Genomic DNA, 15,611 nt, shown 5'->3' with positions numbered 1-15,611 from the left:
TCACGGAAAAACTCTTTCAAAGTTCTTGTCTAATACCTTTTGGGACTGCTCTAAGCAGAGTGGCCAGAACCATGCAACCTGCAAAGTGCCACAGTCCTGAAAACTTCATGACCTAATGACACCAGAAGAGGCTGAAAATAAAAGAATAGCCAACTGCTGCCAGCAGTTGCTGCTGTGATGAACACAGTTTTTCATGAAAACAATACAGTGTAAATTATTTCAAAATGCTACATAACAAAAAGATCCTTCCTAGTGATTCTTTCAAAAAGTGAATTTCCAAGAAAGAATTCAGAACCCAACAGTATTTAATGAGAAGCCCTAGATACTTAGTTGGAGAAAAATTGGTTGACTGCATGTTAAAAGTCAGATAAAACTGAGACATAAAGGATGAAGCGTTCTCCCTTTTTTTTTCTCCAGCTGTTACCAAACCCAGCTGAAATTGACAAAATAAAACTTTAAAAATCCATTAAAAAAACCAAGTAAGTTTGCTGACTTTATACTCTTTTTTGGGAACTTAAAAGACTGTCTAATTTTAATTAGATCTTCTTTGAAACAGGTGGAATCATTACTAAATTCACATTAATGCTAGACTTTCAGAATGGGGTATTTTGTGGAGTACCTAAAGCATCCCTCTTGACCTACACTTTCTGAAGTGAAAAGTTTCTGATGAAAACTGAATGTTATAGCTTGAGCTCAGTGTGGCTGCATCTGCACAGGCTTTTCACACCAAGTAAATTGCATTTGTCTGTAAGCTGTGTTAGGCTGTAGCCTTAACACCACAGCACCAAATTGCTTTATTTAACTTGCAGATAGGAAGAGCAATGGATGCGTTAATGGTGCTCATCAATATCTTCAGTCAAGTTTTGAATTTGATGTTATCTGCAACTCTGTGTTGTACAGAGGGATTTTTCTAACGTATATAAATACCTGAAGAGAGGATGCAAAGGGGCTGGAGCCAGACTTTTCAGTGGTGCTCACTGACAGAACACGAGACAAACTGAAACAGAGGAGGTTCCTGGTGAACATTAGGAAGTACTTTTTTGTTGTGACAGTGACTGAGCACTTAAGGGGGTTTTGGAGTCTTCATCTGTGGTTTTACATTTAGTGCAATACAACATTCATCCTTGGAAATATGTAAAAGCCATCTGTTTTTTGGGCAGGTGGGTCTTGAGCAGGGAAGTTTGACCAAATGACCTCCAGAGGTCTTCTCCAACCTCAACCATTCTGTGACTCTGAGATGTTGATATATTCTGTAATACATGAGATGTTGTATGTTCTGGCAAGGAACCTAAATTTTTCATTGCTGACTTCTGCAGTACTGTAATACAGCTGTAGAGAAAATTTGTGACATGCTAACAGCAAGTGAATGTCACAACTAGGGATATTTTCTTGTTGTATGTACAGAGATTACATTTAAACTCTTCTACCCAATTCCCCCATTTTCAGTATGCTTTTAGTGCATGATCATTCTCCATTTGCAGCCAGCTGGGACATAACAATTGCTATTTGTGTTACCTACAGAAATAAAAGGACTAATGATTATAGAATATTACTGACGACAAGTTAAAGTTAGCTTTCCGTTCTCAGAGCTTAGAGTACATACTTGTCTTAGCTTCACTACTTAAAACAGTTTGAAAATTTAAAGGTATTTTATTAGTTTTCACTTTCATCACTAGCTTGAAATACTAGTAGGGGGCAGGAGAGAAAAAAGCTTTGATTCTACAGCACAGATTGACTGGGAAACTGTGGTGCACATTGGATATTTCAAAAAGCACATATAGCCCTCAGAAGAGGATGTTGCCTTAAATAAAGCACTGCTCTTGTAACCTGATGAGAGGGGAGGGGGAAGCAGGGAAAGAAAAGGAAGGATGTGGTGGGTATTGTATTCATGGCTTCAATTTTAGTATTTGTTCTCCACTTCTGTTGTCTACCAGCTAACCCAAGGACGCACCAGATATTTTATGTTTCCTCTCTGAATTTTTTTCTCCATTGTTTATTGTAAGTTTCTTGTTCACAACTGAAAGTCTTTTATAATTTCCACTGTTTGGCATAGACTCCTGATCTCTGGTAGTCAGGCAGATCTTGGATCCTGTGGCAGCAGAACTACTGAAACATGCTTTCCCTGTCTTGTTCTAGACTGCATTCAGTTTCTAGGTTCAAGGATAAATTAACTTATGTTTGTTCAACACATAGGACACAGTCAGAGCTAATGCCACTTCTTTTCAATTACATTTTGGACTGCTGCCCTTCTCTTAAATCTTCTCTTTTGGTAAAGACCAAAAATACAAGATGAAGTGAAAAATAGTCTGATTAATGAATCATGATCATGAAGTCACCCCTTGTGCAAATGATTCAAATTATGCTGTGACAAAAAAGAAACATTTGATGTTATGATTTAATGGAATTCAAGAGTAATATGCACAGTTTATTTTGACCCAATTCCTTTATGAAAGAAGTGAGTAGGGTGCATGATTTTTATATCTGTCCTTCAGTTTGGTTGTGATTAAACTTTATTCCCTCCCTAGGTAATTTTCTGGATATCTAGGCAGAATTACCAGGCCTACAACTTGACTTGAACAACATTGTGCTGTCTGTTAAAGAAATGGGGTTGAGAGGGATTCTGACAGTTCTCTCACCCTAAGTAAAGAAAAGCTTTCCTTAACCACGATTAGCTACCCAGCATAAAAGTAAAAAAATCAAAACTGGTTAAAGCATAAATATACTGGATAGATATTTTCTTAACGACAACAAGTTATGAGGATTTTCTTAACTTGTTATGAAAACATAACAAGTTTCCCAAAAATGTTAAGCTTCTAAATCCAACTTTAGACTTCTAAGTAAGCTGTTTCTCAAAAGTGCTGAACCTGCAGCAGTTCCCATTGAATGCTCAGGCTTGTAAATGCATGGCTGAGAGGCATGATGGCAATACCAAAGGGGAAAGGCGGTTGCTTCAAAAAAACTGGCACACTATGCTTTTGTAATATACAGCTACACTCCACAGTTTACACCACTAAAGTTGAAATATTTGTTTTACAGGCAGCAAAACTGAGCTCACATACAAAAGATTTATCTAATGTCCTATTGATGAAGGAAATAGTATCTAAAATTTGGAAAGTTAGTAGAGGCATTTCCATTAGAAAGCTGCTCTAAGAAGGCAACACTAAATGCCCTACCTTGTTTTTCCTGAATAAATAAAAAATCTGCAATGAAGAAACTGACTTTAAAGATGTAGCATCTTATTAATGCAGATTATTTACTCTTGGCCGAGGAGATAAGCATATGCTACTGAAACCATACACGAAGTAAATGAAAGGCTATACTGAGAAATTTGTACAGTAGGTCTTAAAATAGCCTCAAACAATTTGGACATTGCACTACAGTACGCTTTTTAAACAGCTGCATTTTTAATATCCACTAAGTTTTAATTAAAATGAAACAGAATAATTAAAACGCCCCAAACACCAAGTCCTTCCAAAACCGAGTTCAGGCTTCATGCAATGATTTAATGGGCACAGGCTGCCCTCTTGCGGTCATAGCAGGAATAACTACCGAGGCCATCCGCTGCTCTAAGTTGAGCTGGAGCTGCGTCCTCGGGTCCTGCCTTACAAAAAATTCCCCACGTTTCTGCCAGATAATAATTGTTTGATAATGTAGTGTAAGTATTCCGGTTATTTGAGGCAGAACCTTCCTCTCCTTGTCTTTAGATTTAGACAATCGAAAACGAATGTCAATGAATTCAAAATATCTGCACTCATACTGCTTCAATATTCCTATTTCCAGAGTGTTCCAATATCAAGAAATACTGAGAATATAATAACATTCTATATTTTGAATACTTCCAATTATAGACATTTGACCAGACAGACTGATATAAACCTACAAAAGTCAGAAAATGGAAAAAGAGGTTGGGAGAGAGTGAGGACTGAACGACACAAAATCCCAGATGTCAGTAGGGCAGTTCTCCACAGAATGATTTACTATACATGGGTTTCCTGTTAAGCATCCACTGGAAATATTACAGCCCTCAGAAGACAGAAACAACCAGCAATATAAACTTTATTTATCTGTAAAACGGGGAGGGGTAACTCAGCAATGCACAAAGGAGCAGAAGTAATCCCTCTTCCCACCATGTCCACCATCCTAAATTGACCTGAAAATGCTACTATCTCTTACTTGGAAAGCCTTGTAAGCAGCAATCTGAGTGACACACAAGGATCACATGCCAATGTTTCCCCAGATGATTAAAGCACAGTGACTATATTGGAGCTGGTAACCTTTGCAGCTGTCAAAATAGATCTGTGTTCCTATTTTAAGGTACAGAGCTCCTTGCCCTGCAATGCTCAGCTGAGCTGATCTAGAGACCCAGCCTTATTTATGTGCTGCCTAACTCCAGAAGCAGCTGTGGACTTTGTGACTAGAAAGTAGATCAGTTAGGTGTCCTCTAAAAGAGTCAAAGCTTTGGCTGACCCTTTCAAAAGTCACAAAGCTAAACCAGTTAGGGATTCAGTGAAGAGACAAGCATGCAATCAGCATGTCCCCACCTTTGCTGAAGCAGAATATTGTGCTTCAGAAAGCCCCAATCTCACTCAATCACTCCCACATTTTTTTCTCATCCATTCTCCTGAGTCCCCTCAAACACACTGTAATGTTGTTTTCACACCAGCTTTAGCAGTGATGACACTTACAGCATGTCAGTTAACCAGCTCTTACTCCCCTTCCTATTCTGTGTGTTCTCATCACATCTCTGTTTTTTTTCCAGCCCTATCATGGGTCCCACATGATCAGTAACATTTATTGGTATAATTTGTCTCCTAAGAGCAAACTGTTATTCAGACTACTGCTTATTCTTCTGCTAGACTTCTGCTGCTTTTCAATTATAAACTGCATGAAAGGCAGAGTAAAAAGCTACACTGTGTTTGACCACAAATGTGAATCTGTGGCACATGCCAAACCACTAACATCTCCTCATCTGATACAGCAGTTACTCTGAGCTGTCCAAGGGACTGCTCTGCCTCCTGCATCTTTCTGCCAACCATTCTGGCAGAAAGGCAGAAGGAACAGCTGAGAGGGAAGCAGCATGAAGTACCTACACTAAATGTAGAGGCTGTTAGTATGTGATGGTTTTTTTCTCTCAGTGGAACTTTCAATACTATTTGAGTTGTATTTGTGTTCTGAAAAAGGGTATTTTAAAGGGGAGGAAGATCCTCTTGTCACAGTTCCTTGCAATAGAGGATTAAGTGAAGGATCTGAACTTACACAGCAGCACTGTTTTGATCTGGGTTGCACTCTGTTGTTAGAGTGGTGTAGGAACAAACACCATTGGAAAAAAAAAAAACTTTTCATTTTTTTCAGTCAAAATATTTTGAACTCAAGGAATGTTAAAATATTCGGCAAGACCTTACCTTTACCAGAGGACCTCAATAGTTGAGGCATGGTTACATTTTATAAACATCAGGTGGAATTCCTGATTATGGAATCCTATTTGTACTGTGCTATCATACGAGAAGCAAATACTTGGAGATACGAAGCCTTTTGTTGACTTAACACTCTGGAGTGATGCTGTGGAATAATTTAGGGTGTTTACTTTAGGAGGCTCAATAAAGGTCAAACGAATCTTTGGGAAAAAAATCTCTTGTACAGTATACTGCCTATATAGTCCCTGTGAAGAGATTGAATAATCTTTTTACCTAAATAATTCTAGTTGAAAATATCTCTCTATATTATACATTATCCATATGATAGAGATATATATCATACATATAATACAGAGAGATGTATTATCTCAATCGAGGCTGTAATATGAGTTTAGGCAATGACTCTCTTGAGGAAGTCTGGGTTACACACTGCTCCTGGAATAATGATTATTAAGGTCATGATTATTGCAGGCTAGTGTTTGGTGTACATAGTGATTCATAAAAAAAATATCCTTCATAAGGCTGTCCTCATCTTAATGTATTCATATTATTTGCATTATTCTGAGATAATGCTTTGCAAACCTAGGCTGGTTATAATGCAATTCTGTTTGCACATTTTCATTCCTGCCCCCATTTCCATTAGAAAATACGCTGGCAGGAAGAAACTGATTTGTTTATATCCTATATATATATAGGGTATATATATATATATGTATATAGGGTTTTTTCCTGAAAATATAAAGCAAAAACACTTTATAGGAGATATTTAACTTAGCATAAAGTTAAATATTTTATTTGAAACTATTAGTAAGGAAAAATGAATGACAAACTATGAAGGAGTTTCTTACTTTCTCTCCCAGGTGTCCAGCATTTGCTATGTTCTCCCAGAATACTGAAACTACGTGTTCTGGCAATGTGTTACATCATCAAGCTACGTAATGTTTTGAGACTTAGACACTGTTTGAAGTATTAAAATTTTTCAAATAATCATTGTGGTAGCAGCAAATAAAAAGATGATTACTCTATATCCCTGTGATTAGGTCACAAGGTACTGCTGACCATAGTTTCTGCTGCTTTAAAGATTTGTCTTGTTGTACAGAGCAGGACAGAATCCACAGTTGAGAAACAGCAGAAATGCTCAGCTTTCATAACCCTTTGATTAAGATTCTGTTTAGTAAAGCGGGACATATGGATTTATGTCTTTTTATTTCCAAAAGGAAATCAATCAACTTGTGAACATCTGAAAAGAAGGCTAACACTGGACTTTTTGATTAAAACCTGTCTCCTCCCTCTGCAAACATGGGAGCCTGTTCCCACCCCCTGCAGAATGTTTATTCTGTTACTGTACTCCAAAAGGTTTGACTGCATTTAATATACAGTTTGGGAATATCTGAAATAATATATTTTAATTAATTTACTATTTACTCTTGCCCTCCCCTTCCATCACCATAAGCAAGAAAACCTAACTTACTATGACTTGATATGTATGGGCACATACTAATCAAAAAAAAAAATGTTCATCTACAAGATGACTTTAACATTAATTAAATTATCACACACACCTATTAAAATCCTGTAAGAGATATTTGTCTCAAATCCTACAGCAAGAGTAGGTGATAGAACAGGGTAGCCAGGACAATTAACCAGACCATATGCTCCACACAAAACATGGAAAATCAGCAGCTCCTTTATCTCCTATTGTTTGGGAACACAACCTGCTTGTTTCTTTTTTAAAAAAGCACATTGCCTTCTGGTAACAAAATTACTGTTCAAGTGCAGTTTGTATCAAAGCTAACTGTTGCAGTTTTCAAAAGTATGTCACTAGATATAGGTGATCTCTAAAATAGTATTAATTTAACTTGGGCAGAACCAGATTTGTGAGAGATGTTCAGTGAGAAATGCCAGGATTTTTTCTTGTTGCCAGAAGATCCTCTTAAAAAAAAAAAAAAAAAAACAACACAGTGCCAGAGTCCATTTTGCTTGTAGAGCCTTATCCTTCTCCCCAGAGTGACTCTCATCATTCCTGCTGGCCCTTGGCACTACTTGTTTCCTGATTATAGTCTTTTCTATCCTCAGTGAAAACTTGAATCAATTCAAAGTAAACAAAATAGAAGATTAATCTATAGATATTATGTTCCTTGGAAAACTGGGACCTCTCAGAATTATATATTTTACCTTTTTAAAGCTGTCACAATCACTGACTGTTAAACAAAAATTAAACTGTTAAAACAAAAATTACTCAGATTTAATCATACTTCAGATCTCAGCTTTGTCCTTAAATGAAAAAGAAAAATCTGTCCAAATCTTGTAAGTTCTCATCATCATCATCTTGTAAGTTCTCATCATCCTTCTCCTTCCATTGACTTTTCCCTAAACTCTCATCCACCTTCCTCTCCTGCTCCCCTCGATTCCTTGAGTCCCTCTCAGGCTTCAAAATGGAATCAACTCCTGAATCAACTGTGCTTCAGATCCACATTCTCAGGTAGTTTATCCAACTTGCATGAGAAATCAGCACATTTTCATACAGTGAAATCATGATTTCAATTCTTGTCAATAAACTATTTTCTTTCAGAGAAAAAGAGCAAGATGCTACCTTGGTATGAAGATTACTGTACCATTAGGCTCAGAGAAGGCAAGATAAGAAGCAGCAGAAATACTAACATTATTTTAGGAAATCCCCAAATAGTACTTATCATGTTAATAAGCATCCATACAGCCATGTCCACTTTATATCTTACTGGATTCAAGCTTTTATATTTTTCTACATTTATATCTGTACAACTGCTATTAAGTATTCTGTCTCTAAACAATTGGTGACCTGACCTACCAGGGATTATACATATAAATAGAAACACTGTTGTGAAAACAGCAAACTGGAATTCAAATTAAATCTTTTCCCTCTCCCTACAGCTTTTCAGTCAGTTTGTGACTTCTTATCTAGAGAGTTTCATATCAAAAGCAGTGGAAATAAACAGGTCCAACAAGATTTGAGGTTTATCTCGATAGATCTGTTTTTCACTGAGTTTTAAACTTGCATGCAAACTTGGTGAGTCATATTTGCCTAAAGCAGAGTGTGCTTCTGAAATAGAGGAAATAAAGGCTGTTCTTACTAAGACTTTAAATTGTAATTTAGTGATTACGTACTTGGCTCTGGGCTTTTACCTATATTATGTATTCTTAAGGAGATTAAACCTTGTAGGTAAGAGTTCAGTCAACCAACATGAGAAGTTTAATCATATCAGGCTAACAGATCACTTTCCTGACCTTCATTCTCTGCAAATAAATGAGGAACTATTATTGCAGTAGTGTTTTATTTTACTGTAATAGTTTCAGCCTCAGTATTACTTTCAAGGAATGTGCTATTCCACCTGCACAGCCAGCATGCTCAAATTAAAGCAAGGCTTTTTATTAGTAAGTAAGCCTCCAATCTAATAACTGAAGCATTTAAGTCCTCTGCTAGAGGTCTCTTGGAGGTCTACATCCTTTTTTTTTTTTTTCCTAGTTCAGTAGTTTCCTAGAAGTAGATTCTAAATTTTCTGGAGACTATTACTTATGAGTGATGAAGAGCTAGAAAGTAGGTTCTGAACTGAGGATTGAGAAAGTGCCTAGCCACTAAGCCTAAATGCTGCTGACAGACTAGGAACATAAATCTTGAGATGGGAAGGCCAAACAGATGTATTTATGCCATATCTCCTTGCTAGTTTACTGTCATTGCATTCTCCTAGTCTGATCTCTGTTATGAATACAATCTTCAGCAGGTTATTTAATAAAGCTGGATGTGGCATAATCTGCACAAGTCACTGCTATTTGGTTGCCTTTTTCACTCTTGTGTCAGATCCAGTATGGAAAAATAATCAAAATGCAATTGGTTTAACATTAGCATTTTCTACATTAAAAAAATACCTCCCAGACAAACAGTTCCATGAAATCATAAGAGAGCAAAAGCAGTACAAAGCTAATTTTTAAAGAGTCCACGGTAAGCATATTTGCCATGACTAATCACTTGTTGTAATGATTTAACTGCTATCTCTCCTATGGTGCTATAGACAGCTGGAGACAGAGGACTTCTTTATAATGCTTGATCTATAAAAAAGCACAAAAAGGCTGCCAAGCAGTCAATTTTTAGCAAAGAACAAATCTCTTTGTTGCATATGGATAGAATCATTCCAGAATTACTACATGGAAACTGAATTAATATTTATATTTTACAAAATACTTTGTTACTCTCCTTCTCAAATAAATTTACTATCTTCTTGCAGGATAGACAGTTTGTTATTGATGATCAAATTTCAGAAGCTAAGGAGATTTACTTCAAATTTAATCTGAAGTTTTGAGCAATAAAAAGAATTTAACTTGAAATTCAACTTTCAATTATTCTGTTTTCCTTACTAGGAACTGGGATAGAGAAGAGGAGGAAAATAACTATCTTCAAACTGGCTAGATAAAACAAATCAACAACAAACCAATTTGGTTAATTAGAATATCCAAGATTTTTAATTTGTACTGATCTTTTTACTAGCTCTGGGAAGTGGAAAACATTTGTAATGCAACACACACTGCCAGTCTGCCCTAGGCAGAAGATGGAGAGTGACTCCACTCAGAAGTACTTTCTGCCCTGCTTTACCCAGCCACACAAGTCACTGAAGAACCAAGAAATGATTCCAGGTTTCCACACGTCTCCATGCATCCTTCCTGCTTCCCTCTTAGCTGAAATACAAAAGCAGTGTTTCCCAGTTACTTTCTTACTTCCATTTAAGAATGTTGCCAGAATTATTAGAGCTGAATCAAAATATTAATAGAATACTTCCAAATTTCCTTTTGTATGTACACTTAGTGCTTTAGGCATGCGGAGCTGTGAATGTACTCTTTGTAATAAGGCCACTAATGAAGCCAATCCCTTCATGCTTTGTCACTGCACACACTACTACAGAGTTTTCTTCAGCTTTATTCAGTTATTGTTGATTTCCTCAGTGAGTCTCCAGCTGTGAAAAATTCAAACTCCATCAGATTAATTCATAATAATGTATGAATGGGGAATAGGAACCTGTGGATCATGATTTCATTATTGTAGACTTTTGCTTCACTTTAAATTTACTTAAGCATCACAATATAAAATATTAATATAGTAATTACATGCTAATTTTTACTTGCTAACTATTATGTGATGAATTCCTTAACAAATGTGCCAGCATAAAACCCAGGAAAAAGCTGTCATCTGTAGAGACTTAATCTACTTTGTGCTACTTCAGTTTCTGCCTCTACCCCACCCCAGGCAAGCCACTGTGCACATTGTTTATTCATAATATTGTTCTCCACAAAACTACTAATCTTCTTTCACAACTCCTTTCAGCCTAGGATGGAGTTGTTTTTTTGTGATCCCCCGTCAAACTCAGAAGCTGTCAAGATCCTCTCTCTCCTCTATGTTCCAAAGAACTGATCTAATAACATGCAACTCCTTATATTCCACTAAAGTCCAAAGCTGTTGATACATTTAGGAAGCACCTGAGCTTTCTAAGAGCCATAGCATAAAGTCTCCCAAGGCATTGAAGACATGTTTGGTTTGAAGCCTAGCACCAAGTTAATGAAATATCATGCCTAAACCTGGTTAGCATCCAGAATATCAACATTCTTCTTCAGTCCCCTGAGGAAAGCTCTGCCTACCAGGCATTCCTGGGGAGCACCTATTGAGTACCATCAGGAACTGGCATCTCAGGAGATGTAATGGCAACCACAACATGGTTTAAGCTAAGCATGGTTAAGCATGGTTTAAGCTTTAAGAATTAAAGCTGATTGCCCCACTTCCCTCTTTATATCCTACCACAACTGCTATAACATTAAGGGCTGGCATCCTGGAGGGCTGTGCTAGGCTCCAATTCTGGTTTCCAATAGATTTTTTTCAATCCACATGCAAATGATTGTAAAGTATTGGCTCTGTCCTTGAGACAGCATCAATGACCTTATTCTCTTCTTCTCTGGCAAGTAGAACCAAGTCTATTTTTTTTTATTCTCTCTGAACCAGAGAAACAGATTTTATCCTCATCAGTGGAACTCATTACAAACAAAGGGAAGGCAGTCCTTCCCAAACCAAAAATCTAGTGCTTTAACTATTTCCCTGAAAGATGTCAGCCACCTGACCCCTGACCTTAACAAATGTACAGATAAAACTGAAACTGAATTCCTGCTTACAATGACCTGTGGGCAACAAAATCAATAACAAAACTGATTACTGCATTAGAAGTGTCATGAAAAATACAGAGAGATAAAGAGAGTAAGCAGGAGAGAGAGATTTCTTCTAGAAATATACTACCCTTATAGTTCAGAATCTTAATGAAGAATTGTATCTTCTTTACAGCTTTGATAGGTTTAGGGATTTATTTTTCTGTGTAAGAATCATGGAATCACAGCATAGCTTGGGCTGGAAGGAACCTTAATAGTTCCAACCTCCCTGCCATGGGCAGGGAACACACACTAGATCAGGTTGCCCATTAGCAATACCTTTCAGCAATGCTTTTACTTTCATCATCAGAAACAGCTGCTTGCTGGGAAAAGTGGAAAGAACTAATTAGGAATCTAGCTTTTATATAGTTTGCTGGGAGCATTTCTTACCACTTTTCCATCACTAATGGCTTGATAATATAGCTACTTTCAGTCAGAAATACCAAGTGTTTCCAAGTGTTGGGGCTTAATTCCACTAGGCAGCTAAGCACTACACAGCCAAACATGGAACACCAAGGTGGGTTATATTGTCTGGGTCTAGGAATTTTTACTTTTAATACATTTTTTTCCATAAACAAATACACAAGGTGTAAAGGAACCACTGTCAGGTAAGTTACCACTCCCAAGGAGTACTTCTTTGATGTATATATGTGTTTTAAATACTGTTAGCATTTGGATGCAGCTTTTAAAACATTTTGGAAGTATTTTTGCCTTGAATAAATATATAATACATACAAAGATGCTTGTAGAAAGGATGCTTAGAAAACAGAGACACCATTAACTGTGATTCTAGTAATAAAACTGAGCAATTCAGTTTTATTACTATTCAGTGGGAATATGTATAATTTGATTTTCAAAGGGAATTTCAATGATCCACGTTTTACTGGCAGTAGCATTGATTAGTTTTACACTGAGGTATTTGTGCATACTTGAAATAGATGGATTTTAATATGCAATTACATATAATTAATTGTGAAATTAGCATCCTGCTAGTTCAGTATAAAGTATCTCATTAAGTCACATAAAAGGGCTTGATGACATGAGATTTCCAGTGTTACTTTCTTTGTTTTGATGTTTAAGACCACACTACTTAAGATGTGCAAACAATGGTTCCTGTCTTCTACTTACTTCTGCCAATGTTTATTCTTTCTGTAACTTTTACAAATGAGGACAATTAGTTGTCTGGTTTGCTCAGGCAATTATTATTACCAATACAAATGAAATCCTGAAAAGGTCTTCCAATAAAGAAAATCAACACTGGAATTAAGTCTGAAGTTTCAAGAATTAGTAGTGAGTAGAGCCAAATACTTCTTAAGCAAAATGTCTCGACTACTTTGCAATAGAAAAACTGCTTGCATGTTTCCCAACTGATTGCATTTTCCAGTAATAGGAACAAACCAAAGATACATTCTAGAAATCATGACGAATAGCTGACATAGATTGGGCCAATTAAACCTCATTGAAAATGAGTTTTGAGACTACTAAGGAAACTTAGTAATGTTTTGAGTGAGATTTATTATTTTTCATAAAAGCTGACAGGTGGTTTCACAGATCTTCTAGTGGCAAAGCTAATTTGATAGCTTCCCCATGCCCAAGGGTGTTTGTCCCAGTGGATGAAGAAGGGCAAGAAGCTACTGCCTCAGAAACTGTGCCAATTCCCTGCTTGTAAAGCCAGATTAGTTCCCTAATCTTAAAAGGAAAAGAAGAAAAGAAAAAGCACTGTCTTTCTTTCTGAAGTCAGAGGCAGATTGAGTTAAACCCTACCTCTGGAGAGCTTGTTTCATGTAGGCAGACATGGTACAGTAATCCTGCTGCATTTTGCCATTTCCTTTGAGTTGGGATCTTCAGTGCTGCACTTTACCCAAAAGAAAAAGAAGATTGTATCTCTCTCCAAGTCTGTACTTTTGTGACACTGAGAGCAGCTGACAGAGAACCACACCCTGAAAAAAAAAGTAAATAAAAATGTAAGAGACAGAGCAGAGGCAACTGAGGTAAGCAGCAGTACTTTCTGTAGAAAACCCAAGCGGAAGAAATAATTGTTTTTGAAAGTGCAAAGAACCCTGTGTCCTGCTGCTTGACTGCCTATTATGTTGAAAAGGACAGCTCTGCTAGTTCCTCATTAGTTTGGTTAATAAACAGGTAAGTCTTGCACCAAGTAGTAAGAAAACATCAGAGTTTTCATGTTTTTGGTTATCGACTTGACTGAGAAGAGATATTTCCAACAATAAATATCTCACATACTGAATCACCCTAATCTTTTAATACTTGTATCTCCGAAAAAAAATAGTTGCATAAAAAATAGTGGCTACATTTAGTGCCATGAATAGAGCTGACAGTGTCAAGCACAGAGGAAAAGGGTTAAAACTTTTGTTATTTCCAGAGTACTTCTTTTCTGTCTATTGCAGAAATGGTACTAAGGTACTATTTTTGAGAACATATTTTTCTGCTTTTTTTTTTTTTTTTTTTTTTTTTTAACTAGAAAAGGAGACTGGAAGGTAGTGAGAGGGGGAGATATCAGTTAGGGTGATTGTCCCAAGCAGGAAGCTGCCAGTCTGGTATTCTGAATCTCTAAAAGGAGACTGGAAGGTAGTGAGAGGGGGAGATATCAGTTAGGGTGATTGTCCCAAGCAGGAAGCTGCCAGTCTGGTATTCTGAATCTACCTGTGGATGGGTCTAGTTAGGGGCTGATAAGGGTATTTCTGCACACAGTGTTGCTACCAGATGAAAAAACCCATTCAAAAATCTGTCTTTATAATTATTGCAATATTGTATCTTAAATGAGTGGAGTTCACCTTAGGTATTCAAAATCAGTAATAGCAAGTAAATAAATTATTTAGGTTAGAATAATTCAGAGTATTCTATTTGGAAGTACTGGGAAGCTATAGCTGCCTCTGCCTTGGTACAAGAATAAGTCTTCAGTTTCATGCCATGTCAGTAGGAAAGTCCAGCTTCGGCTGCTGAAATAAAAGTGAGCCAAGCTCTAATCATGGGAGTTAGTTTACCAGAGTATAAAACCAAGCTCAAGTTTAGCAGTGAAGATTTAAGGAATAAAGCATGAATTTCAGGCCTAGTGCATGGGAAGAGGTAACAGAGTGAGTGGAAGCAATGACCCCACATGCTAAGGGACAGCGAATCCAGGGCCACATTCAGTTTCTGAATGCTTGTGTGTCCTGGTGATAATGCTGCCATGGTGGCAACAACTTCCACAAGCCCCTGTGGCTCCTCGGGACAGGTGCACTGCCCGTCCCTTACAGTAAGAACCGTCCATGCAGATAACAGGCTGCATGCTGGTGCAGAGCAATGGCTCCTGACACAGCCCTGGCAGCAGAGACGCTGCCAGCATGGCAAGCACGGCCCCTGAGGCAGCAGTGGCAGAGAACCGCTCCTTGACCACAGCTAAATCCCATGGGGAGACACACCCAAACCTGCCTGGGTGAGAGCCTCCGCCGTGGGCCACGCCATGAGGGTGGCCCTGCACCCCGGGCACCCGGGAGCCATTGTGGCACACGACCAACGCCACGCAAACCGGGTCAAGGAGTCACCCCGGGCCCTCGGGAGCCACTGTGGCACACGACCAACGCCACGCAAACCGGGTCAAGGAGTCACCCCGGGCACCCGGGAGCCATTGTGGCACACGACCAACGCCACGCAAACCGGGTCAAGGAGTCACCCCGGGCACTCGGGAGCCATTGTGGCACACGACCAACGCCACGCAAACCGGGTCAAGGAGTCACCCCGGGCACTCGGGAGCCACTGTGGCACACGACCAACGCCACGCAAACCGGGTCAAGGAGTCACCCCGGGCACCCGGGAGCCATTGTGGCACACGACCAACGCCACGCAAACCGGGTCAAGGAGTCACCCCGGGCCCTCTAGGACACGATGCCCCGGGCCCATCTTGGCCCCTCGCTGCACCCCAGCGTTGCGGTTGTCGGGCTTAGGAAATCACGTCTGGGAGCTGTAATACTAAACTTAAGTGTG

The sequence above is a fragment of the Anomalospiza imberbis genome, chromosome 4 (genome assembly GCF_031753505.1).
Source record: "Anomalospiza imberbis isolate Cuckoo-Finch-1a 21T00152 chromosome 4, ASM3175350v1, whole genome shotgun sequence".
Classification (NCBI taxonomy): domain Eukaryota; kingdom Metazoa; phylum Chordata; class Aves; order Passeriformes; family Viduidae; genus Anomalospiza; species Anomalospiza imberbis.
Note: the sequence above shows the minus strand (reverse complement) of the source record.